This window comes from Lotus japonicus, chromosome 6 (assembly GCF_012489685.1).
Source record: "Lotus japonicus ecotype B-129 chromosome 6, LjGifu_v1.2".
NCBI lineage: Eukaryota > Viridiplantae > Streptophyta > Magnoliopsida > Fabales > Fabaceae > Lotus > Lotus japonicus.
In genome coordinates this window covers 34,051,440-34,063,719 of record NC_080046.1, presented here as the reverse complement: position 1 = coordinate 34,063,719, position 12,280 = coordinate 34,051,440, and positions in this window count along the sequence as shown.

Below are 12,280 nucleotides of genomic sequence, written 5' to 3'. Positions count from 1 at the left end.
GCAGTGAAGAGAAAAATAAGAGAGTAAGTGCATTTGCCAAGAAAAGAGATGTTGAGAGTGCATTGTTAGCAAGGGAGAACTTGCTTGTACTCATGTACAAAGATGTTTATTTCACTAACAATCTCAACTCTTCTTTGCCTAGTGCTGTTAATTCATTGTTGCAGGAGTTTGCTGAAATTTTTCCAGAAGATGTACCACAAGGATTGCCTCCTTTAAGAGGTATTGAGCATCAAATTGACTTTATTCCTGGTTCCTCACTTCCAAACAGGCCAGCTTATAGGATGAGTCCCGAGGAAGCAAAGGAAATTCAAAAGCAAGTGGATGAGTTGTTGCAAAAGGGATTTGTGAGGGAGAGCCTCAGTCCTTGTTCTGTTCCCGTGATCTTAGTTCCGAAGAAAGATGGAACATGGCGCATGTGTGTTGATTGCCGAGCCATAAACAAAATCACTGTAAAGTATAGATATCCTATCCCTAGATTAGATGATATGCTTGATGAATTGCATGGTTCTTGTGTGTTTTCTAAAATTGATTTGAAAAGTGGATACCATCAAATTCGCATGAAGGAAGGTGATGAATGGAAAACTGCTTTTAAAACCAAATATGGTTTATATGAGTGGTTAGTGATGCCATTTGGCTTAACTAATGCACCCAGCACATTCATGAGATTAATGAACCATGTTTTGCGTTCTTTCATTGGGAAATTTGTTGTAGTCTACTTTGATGACATTTTAATTTACAGCAAATCCCTAGATGAACATGTTGAACATTTACATGCTGTGTTTGGTGTTTTAAAAGAGAACAAGTTGTATGCCAACCTTCAAAAGTGTTCTTTTGGCATGGAATCTGTTGTATTTTTGGGTTTTGTTGTAAGTTCTAAAGGAGTTTCTGTTGATGAAGAGAAGGTCAAGGCAATTAGAGAATGGCCTACACCTAAGAATGCTAATGAGGTAAGAAGTTTTCATGGTTTAGCAAGTTTTTATCGAAGGTTTGTGAGGAACTTTAGTTCCATTGCTGCACCTTTGAATGAACTTGTTAAAAAGAATGTGACTTTCAAGTGGGATGATGTGCATGAATATGCTTTTAATTCTTTGAAAGATAAGCTGACCAATGCACCTTTGCTTTGTTTGCCTAATTTTGATAAAGCTTTTGAAATTGAATGTGATGCTTCTGGTGTTGGAATAGGTGCTGTTTTGATGCAGGATTCCAAACCGATTGCATATTTTAGTGAGAAGCTTAGTGGAGCAGCGTTGAATTATCCCACATATGACAAGGAGCTTTATGCATTGGTAAGAACTTTGCAAAATTGGCAGCATTATTTGTGGCCAAGAGAGTTTGTCATCCATTCTGACCATCAAAGCTTGAAGTTCCTAAGTTCTCAAGGAAAGCTTCAAAAAAGACATGCCAAGTGGTTGGAGTTCATTGAGATGTTTCCTTACGTGATCAAGTACAAGAATGGTAAGGAAAACATTGTGGCTGATGCCTTGTCTAGAAGGTATGCATTGCTTACTTCATTGCAAACAAAACTACTTGGGTTTGAGCATATCAAGGACTTGTATGCCAATGACTTTGATTTTGGACAGGTATGGGATTCTTGTTCTAAGCATGCTTTTGGGGACTATTATAAACATGAAGGTTTCTTGTTTAGGAAAGATAAATTGTGTGTTCCTGTTTGTTCTTTGCGTGAAATGCTTGTTAGGGAAACTCATGGTGGTGGATTAATGGGACATTTTGGGGTTCAAAAGACTTTAGAAATTTTGAAAGAGCATTTTTTTTGGCCTAAAATGAAACATGATGTGCAATCTGTTTGTGAAAAATGCATAACATGTAAGCAAGCCAAATCTAAAGTGATGCCCCATGGTTTCTATACACCTTTGCCTGTTCCTAATCAACCTTGGACTGATATCTCAATGGATTTTGTCTTAGGTTTTCCTAAATCACAGGGTGGGAAGGACAGCATATTTGTGGTTGTTGATAGGTTTAGCAAAATGGCACATTTCATTGCATGCTCCAAAACAAATGATGCCACACATATTGCTGATTTGTTCTTTAAAGAGGTTGTGCGTTTGCATGGATTACCAAGAACAATAGTAAGTGACAGAGATGTGAAATTCTTAAGTCACTTTTGGAGAACTTTATGGAGTAAGTTAGGAACTAAGCTTCTGTTTTCTACAACTGCACATCCACAAACGGATGGGCAAACTGAGGTTGTGAATAGAACACTTACTACCTTGCTGCGTGCAATCATTCAAAAGAATTTAAAACAGTGGGAAAAATGTTTGCCACATGTTGAGTTTGCATATAATAGAGCTGTGCATTCTACTACTTCTTACTCTCCGTTTGAAGTTGTGTATGGCTTTAACCCTTTGACTCCATTGGATATCTTACCTTTACCTACTAATGAATTTGCTAATTTTGATGGAAACAAAAAGGCAGATTTTGTTAGGGAGTTGCATGCCAAGGTTAGAGCAAACATTGAGAAAAGGAATGAGCAGTATGCAAAGCAAGCTAATAAGGGGCGTATTCGCATTACTTTTGAACCCGGAGATTGGGTTTGGGTTCATATGCGGAAAGAAAGATTTCCAACTCAAAGAAAATCCAAATTGCACCCAAGGGGAGATGGACCTTTCCAAGTATTAGAAAAGATCAATGACAACGCCTACAAGCTGGATTTGCAAAATGAATATGGAACTATAAGTTCTACTTTTAATGTGGCTGATCTATCTTTGTTTGATGTAGGTGATGGGTTTGATTCGAGGACGAATCCTTTCGAAGAGGGAGGGAATGATGAGGATCGGTCCAGCCCAGACAAAGACCCTTTGCAGGAAATAGGAGGTCCAATGACAAGGTCCAAGACCAAAAGAATGAAGCAAGCTTTGCAAGGACTGATTTTGGAGCTCAAGGGAAAAGAATATCAGAATAAATTAGAAGCAACTCCAAAGTGGGTCAATTTCCTTGAACACAAGAATGATGATGACTTGGACCCAACTTGAAGGCATAATTTCCAAGAACCCAATCTGCATGTTCAAGATGCACTCATGGACATTAATATTTAGTAAATAAGTCCATTTTAGTTATTTTCTTGAATTTTCGTATTTAATATAGGGGTGAATTTTCTGATGACATTTTGTATTCCCCCTAGTTGGTTTTTAATGTCTTTTATGAGCCTTTGACTCATCTTTAGGAACAGTGGGTTTTTACTCAAGTTTCCAATGCTAGTGGAGCTATAAATCTCTAGTGGAGTCTATTAAATGTTAGTGGGAGCATTATTACTTATTGGAAAGAGTAGCATCCCACTTAGCCTATAAATAGGGACTCAATGTATGGAACAAAGCAGTTTTTGAATTTGAATGATATTGAGTTTTCTCATATTGTGAGAGCTTCCCATTTGTTCTTGGGTTAAGAACTAAACTTGATAACTTTGGTTCTACCGGCAGGTCGCGGTTAGGGTCAAGTTCCCTTTTTATCTTTGATAACTTTGGTTCTACCGGCAGGTCGCGGTTAGGGTCAAGTTCCTATCTTTTGTCCCCGGTTTTCAAGACGATCCTTTGTGTTCCCAAATCATATCAGACAATGAGGCCTACATATAGCTTTTGAGTGGAGAAATGCCTCTCTAATGACAAAAAGTGTCTTGTTGTACCACAATAAGTTTAAGCTCATGATATTCCTCCACTGAATGTGATGCAAGTTCGTAGAGCTCAACTAAATATGGGTGTTTAGGGTTTAGGGTTTAAGGTTTAGGGTAGGACAAAAGGATAAAGAGTCAAATATATACCTTTTGAGGGGACATAAATTCAAAATCGAAGTCATTAATCCATTGTATGTGAGACGAGTTCGTAGAGCTCAACTGAAACATACTACAAATGGAGAATTGTAACGAAATAAGTACAGTAGAACCAAAGGAAATTGAGGCCAACCTATAGCTTATGAGTGGAAAAATTATTCTCTAATGACAAAAAGTGTCTTGTTGTACCACAATAAGTTTAAGCTCAAGATATTCCTCCACCGAATGTGATGCAAGTTGGTAGAGCTCAATTAAATATGGGTGTTTAGGGTTTAGGGTTTAAGGTTTAGGGTAGGACAAAAGGATAAAGAGGCCAATATATACCTTTTGAGAGGACATAAATTCAAAATCAAAGTCATTAATCCATTGTATGTGAGACGAGTTCGTAGAGCTCAACTGAAACATACTACAAATGGAGAATTGTAACGAAATAAGTACAGTAGAACCAAAGGAAATTGAGGCCAACATATAGCTTATGATTGGAAAAATTATTCTCTTTTGACAAAAAGTGTCTTGTTGTACCACAATAAATTTAAGCTCATGATATTCCTCCACCGAATGTGATGCAAGTTCGTAGAGCTCAACTAAATATGGGTGTTTATGGTTTAGGGTTTAAGGTTTAGGTTTTAGGGTAGCACAAAAGGAAAAAGAGGCTAACATATAGCTTTTGAGAGGACATAAATTTAAAATCGATGTTATTAATCCATTGTATGTCATATGAGTTCGTAGAGCTCAACTAAAACTTGCTACAAACGGAGAGTTGTAATGAAATAAGTACAGTAGAACCAAAGGAGAATGAGGCCTACATATAGCTTTTGAGTGGAGAAATTCCTCTCTAATGACAAAAAGTATCTTGTTGTACCACAATAAGTTTAAGCTCAAGATATTCCTCCACCGAATGTGATGCAAGTTCGTAGAGCTCAACTAAATATGGGTGTTTAGGGTTTAGGGTTTAAGGTTTAGGGTAGGACAAAAGGATAAAGAGTCAAATATATACCTTTTGAGGGGACATAAATTCAAAATCGAAGTCATTAATCGATTGTATGTGAGACGAGTTCGTAGAGCTCAACTGAAACATACTACAAATGGAGAATTGTAACGAAATAAGTACAGTAGAACCAAAGGAAATTGAGGCCAACATATAGCTTATGAGTGGAAAAATTATTCTCTAATGACAAAAAGTGTCTTTTTGTACCACAATAAGTTTAAGATCATGATATTCCTCCACCGAATGTGATTCAAGTTCGTAGAGCTCAACTAAAAATGGGTGTTTATGGTTTAGGGTTTAAGGTTTAGGGTTTAAGGTAGGACAAAAGGAACAAGAGCCCAACATATAGCTTTTGAGAGGACATAAATTTAAAATCGATGTTATTAATCCATTGTATGTCATATGAGTTCGTAGAGCTCAACTAAAACTTACTACAAACGGAGAGTTGTAACGAAATAAGTACAGTAGAACCAAAGGAGAATGAGGCCTACATATAGCTTTTGAGTGGAGAAATTCCTCTCTAATGACAAAAAGTGTCTTGTTGTACCACAATAAGTTTAAGCTCATGATATTCCTCCACCGAAGGTCATGCAAGTTCGTAGAGCTCAACTAAATATGGGTGTTTAGGGTTTAGGGTTTAAGGTTTAGGTTAGGACAAAAGGATAAAGAGGCCAATATATACTTTTTGAAACGACATAAATTCAAAATCGAAGTCATTAATCCATTGTATGTGATACGATTTCTTAAAGCTCAACTGAAACTTACTACAAATGGAGAATTGTAACGAAATAAGTACAGTAGAACCAAAGGAGAATGAGGCCCTTATGAGTGGAGAAATTATTCTCTAATGACAAAAAGTGTCTTTTTGTACCACAATAAGTTTAAGCTCATGATATTCCTCCACCGAATGTGATGCAAGTTCGTAGAGCTCAACTAAATATGGGTGTTTATGGTTTAGGGTTTAAGGTTTAGGTTTTAGGGTAGCACAAAAGGAAAAAGAGGCCAACATATAGCTTTTGAGAGGACATAAATTTAAAATCGATGTTATTAATCCATTGTATGTCATATGAGTTCGTAGAGCTCAACTAAAACTTACTACAAACGGAGAGTTGTAACGAAATAAGTACAGTAGAACCAAAGGAGAATGAGGCCTACATATAGCTTTTGAGTGGAGAAATTCCTCTCTAATGACAAAAAGTGTCTTGTTGTACCACAATAAGTTTAAGCTCAAGATATTCCTCCACCGAATGTGATGCAAGTTCGTAGAGCTCAACTAAATATGGGTGTTTAGGGTTTAGGGTTTAAGGTTTAGGGTAGGACAAAAGGATAAAGAGTCAAATATATACCGTTTGAGGGGACATAAATTCAAAATCGAAGTCATTAATCGATTGTATGTGAGACGAGTTCGTAGAGCTCAACTGAAACATACTACAAATGGAGAATTGTAACGAAATAAGTACAGTAGAACCAAAGGAAATTGAGGCCAACATATAGCTTATGAGTGGAAAAATTATTCTCTAATGACAAAAAGTGTCTTTTTGTACCACCATAAGTTTAAGATCATGATATTCCTCCACCGAATGTGATTCAAGTTCGTAGAGCTCAACTAAAAATGGGTGTTTATGGTTTAGGGTTTAAGGTTTAGGGTTTCGGGTAGCACAAAAGGAAAAAGAGGCCAACATATAGCTTTTGAGAGGACATAAATTTAAAATCGATGTTATTAATCCATTGTATGTCATATGAGTTCGTAGAGCTCAACTAAAACTTACTACAAACGGAGAGTTGTAACGAAATAAGTACAGTAGAACCAAAGGAGAATGAGGCCTACATATAGCTTTTGAGTGGAGAAATTCCTCTCTAATGACAAAAAGTGTCTTGTTGTACCACAATAAGTTTAAGCTCATGATATTCCTCCACCGAAGGTGATGCAAGTTCGTAGAGCTCAACTAAATATGGGTGTTTATGGTTTAGGGTTTAAGTTTTAGGGTTTCGGGTAGCACAAAAGGAAATAGAGGCCAACATATAGCTTTTGAGAGGACATAAATTTAAAATCGATGTTATTAATCCATTGTATGTCATATGAGTTCGTAGAGCTCAACTAAAACTTACTACAAATTGAGAATTGTAACGAAATAAGTACAGTAGAACCAAAGGACAATGAGGCCTACATATAGCTTTTGAGTGGAGAAATGCCTCTCTAATGACAAAAAGTGTCTTGTTGTACCACAATAAGTTTAAGCTCATGATATTCCTCCACCGAAGGTGATGTAAATTCGTAGAGCTCAACTAAATATGGGTGTTTATGGTTTAGGGTTTAAGGTTTAGGGTTTCGGGTAGCACAAAAGGAAATAGAGGCCAACATATAGCTTTTGAGAGGACATAAATTTAAAATCGATGTTATTAATCCATTGTATGTCATATGAGTTCGTAGAGCTCAACTAAAACTTACTACAAATTGAGAATTGTAACGAAATAAGTACAGTAGAACCAAAGGACAATGAGGCCTACATATAGCTTTTGAGTGGAGAAATGCCTCTCTAATGACAAAAAGTGTCTTGTTGTACCACAATAAGTTTAAGCTCATGATATTCCTCCACCAAAGGTCTTGCAAGTTCGTAGAGCTCAACTAAATATGTGTTTAGGGTTTAGGGTTTAAGGTTTAGGTTAGGACAAAAGGATAAAGAGGCCAATATATACTTTTTGAAACGACATAAATTCAAAATCGAAGTCATTAATCCATTGTATGTGATACGATTTCTTAAAGCTCAACTGAAACTTACTACAAATGGAGAATTGTAACGAAATAAGTACAGTAGAACCAAAGGAGAATGAGGCCCTTATGAGTGGAGAAATTATTCTCTAATGACAAAAAGTGTCTTTTTGTACCACAATAAGTTTAAGCTCATGATATTCCTCCACCGAATGTGATGCAAGTTCGTAGAGCTCAACTAAATATGGGTGTTTATGGTTTAGGGTTTAAGGTTTAGGTTTTAGGGTAGCACAAAAGGAAAAAGAGGCCAACATATAGCTTTTGAGAGGACATAAATTTAAAATCGATGTTATTAATCCATTGTATGTCATATGAGTTCGTAGAGCTCAACTAAAACTTACTACAAACGGAGAGTTGTAACGAAATAAGTACAGTAGAACCAAAGGAGAATGAGGCCTACATATAGCTTTTGAGTGGAGAAATTCCTCTCTAATGACAAAAAGTGTCTTGTTGTACCACAATAAGTTTAAGCTCAAGATATTCCTCCACCGAATGTGATGCAAGTTCGTAGAGCTCAACTAAATATGGGTGTTTAGGGTTTAGGGTTTAAGGTTTAGGGTAGGACAAAAGGATAAAGAGTCAAATATATACCGTTTGAGGGGACATAAATTCAAAATCGAAGTCATTAATCGATTGTATGTGAGACGAGTTCGTAGAGCTCAACTGAAACATACTACAAATGGAGAATTGTAACGAAATAAGTACAGTAGAACCAAAGGAAATTGAGGCCAACATATAGCTTATGAGTGGAAAAATTATTCTCTAATGACAAAAAGTGTCTTTTTGTACCACCATAAGTTTAAGATCATGATATTCCTCCACCGAATGTGATTCAAGTTCGTAGAGCTCAACTAAAAATGGGTGTTTATGGTTTAGGGTTTAAGGTTTAGGGTTTCGGGTAGCACAAAAGGAAAAAGAGGCCAACATATAGCTTTTGAGAGGACAAAAATTTAAAATCGATGTTATTAATCCATTGTATGTCATATGAGTTCGTAGAGCTCAACTAAAACTTACTACAAACGGAGAGTTGTAACGAAATAAGTACAGTAGAACCAAAGGAGAATGAGGCCTACATATAGCTTTTGAGTGGAGAAATTCCTCTCTAATGACAAAAAGTGTCTTGTTGTACCACAATAAGTTTAAGCTCATGATATTCCTCCACCGAAGGTGATGCAAGTTCGTAGAGCTCAACTAAATATGGGTGTTTATGGTTTAGGGTTTAAGTTTTAGGGTTTCGGGTAGCACAAAAGGAAATAGAGGCCAACATATAGCTTTTGAGAGGACATAAATTTAAAATCGATGTTATTAATCCATTGTATGTCATATGAGTTCGTAGAGCTCAACTAAAACTTACTACAAATTGAGAATTGTAACGAAATAAGTACAGTAGAACCAAAGGACAATGAGGCCTACATATAGCTTTTGAGTGGAGAAATGCCTCTCTAATGACAAAAAGTGTCTTGTTGTACCACAATAAGTTTAAGCTCATGATATTCCTCCACCGAAGGTGATTCGTAGAGCTCAACTAAATATGGGTGTTTATGGTTTAGGGTTTAAGGTTTAGGGTTTCGGGTAGCACAAAAGGAAATAGAGGCCAACATATAGCTTTTGAGAGGACATAAATTTAAAATCGATGTTATTAATCCATTGTATGTCATATGAGTTCGTAGAGCTCAACTAAAACTTACTACAAATTGAGAATTGTAACGAAATAAGTACAGTAGAACCAAAGGACAATGAGGCCTACATATAGCTTTTGAGTGGAGAAATGCCTCTCTAATGACAAAAAGTGTCTTGTTGTACCACAATAAGTTTAAGCTCATGATATTCCTCCACCAAAGGTCTTGCAAGTTCGTAGAGCTCAACTAAATATGTGTTTAGGGTTTAGGGTTTAAGGTTTAGGTTAGGACAAAAGGATAAAGAGGCCAATATATACTTTTTGAAACGACATAAATTCAAAATCGAAGTCATTAATCCATTGTATGTGATACGATTTCTTAAAGCTCAACTGAAACTTACTACAAATGGATAATTGTAACGAAATAAGTACAGTAGAACCAAAGGAGAATGAGGCCCTTATGAGTGGAGAAATTATTCTCTAATGACAAAAAGTGTCTTTTTGTACCACAATAAGTTTAAGCTCATGATATTCCTCCACCGAATGTGATGCAAGTTCGTAGAGCTCAACTAAATATGGGTGTTTATGGTTTAGGGTTTAAGGTTTAGGTTTTAGGGTAGCACAAAAGGAAAAAGAGGCTAACATATAGCTTTTGAGAGGACATAAATTTAAAATCGATGTTATTAATCCATTGTATGTCATATGAGTTCGTAGAGCTCAACTAAAACTTGCTACAAACGGAGAGTTGTAATGAAATAAGTACAGTAGAACCAAAGGAAATTGAGGCCAACCTATAGCTTATGAGTGGAAAAATTATTCTCTAATGACAAAAAGTGTCTTGTTGTACCACAATAAGTTTAAGCTCAAGATATTCCTCCACCGAATGTGATGCAAGTTGGTAGAGCTCAATTAAATATGGGTGTTTAGGGTTTAGGGTTTAAGGTTTAGGGTAGGACAAAAGGATAAAGAGGCCAATATATACCTTTTGAGAGGACATAAATTCAAAATCAAAGTCATTAATCCATTGTATGTGAGACGAGTTCGTAGAGCTCAACTGAAACATACTACAAATGGAGAATTGTAACGAAATAAGTACAGTAGAACCAAAGGAAATTGAGGCCAACATATAGCTTATGATTGGAAAAATTATTCTCTTTTGACAAAAAGTGTCTTGTTGTACCACAATAAATTTAAGCTCATGATATTCCTCCACCGAATGTGATGCAAGTTCGTAGAGCTCAACTAAATATGGGTGTTTATGGTTTAGGGTTTAAGGTTTAGGTTTTAGGGTAGCACAAAAGGAAAAAGAGGCTAACATATAGCTTTTGAGAGGACATAAATTTAAAATCGATGTTATTAATCCATTGTATGTCATATGAGTTCGTAGAGCTCAACTAAAACTTGCTACAAACGGAGAGTTGTAATGAAATAAGTACAGTAGAACCAAAGGAGAATGAGGCCTACATATAGCTTTTGAGTGGAGAAATTCCTCTCTAATGACAAAAAGTATCTTGTTGTACCACAATAAGTTTAAGCTCAAGATATTCCTCCACCGAATGTGATGCAAGTTCGTAGAGCTCAACTAAATATGGGTGTTTAGGGTTTAGGGTTTAAGGTTTAGGGTAGGACAAAAGGATAAAGAGTCAAATATATACCTTTTGAGGGGACATAAATTCAAAATCGAAGTCATTAATCGATTGTATGTGAGACGAGTTCGTAGAGCTCAACTGAAACATACTACAAATGGAGAATTGTAACGAAATAAGTACAGTAGAACCAAAGGAAATTGAGGCCAACATATAGCTTATGAGTGGAAAAATTATTCTCTAATGACAAAAAGTGTCTTTTTGTACCACAATAAGTTTAAGATCATGATATTCCTCCACCGAATGTGATTCAAGTTCGTAGAGCTCAACTAAAAATGGGTGTTTATGGTTTAGGGTTTAAGGTTTAGGGTTTAAGGTAGGACAAAAGGAACAAGAGCCCAACATATAGCTTTTGAGAGGACATAAATTTAAAATCGATGTTATCAATCAATTGTATGTCAAATGAGTTCGTAGAGCTCATATAAACTTACTACAAATGGAGAATTCTAACGAAATAAGTACAGAAGAACCAAAGGAGAATGAGGCCAACATATAGCTTTTGAGTGGAGAAATTCCTCTCTAATGACAAAAAGTGTCTTGTTGTACCACAATAAGTTTAAGCTCATGATATTACTCCACCGAATATGATGCAAGTTCGTAGAGCTCAACTAAATATGGGTGTTTAGGTTTAGGGTTTAAGGTTTAGGGTTTAGGAAAGCACAAAAGGAAAAAGAGGCCAACATATAGCTTTTGAGAGGACATAAATTTAAAATTGATGTTATTAATCCATTGTATGTCATATGAGTTCGTAGAGCTCAACTAAAACTTACTACAAATTGAGAATTGTAACGAAATAAGTACAGTAGAACCAAAGGACAATGAGGCCTGCATATAGCTTTTGAGTGGAGAAATGCCTCTCTAATGACAAAAAGTGTCTTGTTGTACCACAATAAGTTTAAGCTCATGATATTCCTCCACCGAAGGTGATGCAAGTTCGTAGAGCTCAACTAAATATGGGTGTTTAGGGTTTAGGGTTTAAGGTTTAGGGTTTCGGGTAGCACAAAAGGAAAAAGAGGCCAACAAATAGCTTTTGAGAGGACATAAATTTAAAATCGATGTTATTAATCCATTGTATGTCATATGAGTTCGTAGAGCTCAACTAAAACTTACTACAAATTGAGAATTGTAACGAAATAAGTACAGTAGAACCAAAGGAGAATGAGGCCTACATATAGCTTTTGAGTGGAGAAATTCCTCTCTAATGACAAAAAGTGTCTTGTTGTACCACAATAAGTTTAAGCTCATGATATTCCTCCACCGAAGGTGATGCAAGTTCGTAGAGCTCAACTAAATATGGGTGTTTATGGTTTAGGGTTTAAGGTTTAGGGTTTCGGGTAGCACAAAAGGAAATAGAGGCTAACATATAGCTTTTGAGAGGACATAAATTTAAAATCGATGTTATTAATCCATTGTATGTCATATGAGTTCGTAGAGCTCAACTAAAACTTACTACCAAATTGAGAATTGTAACGAAATA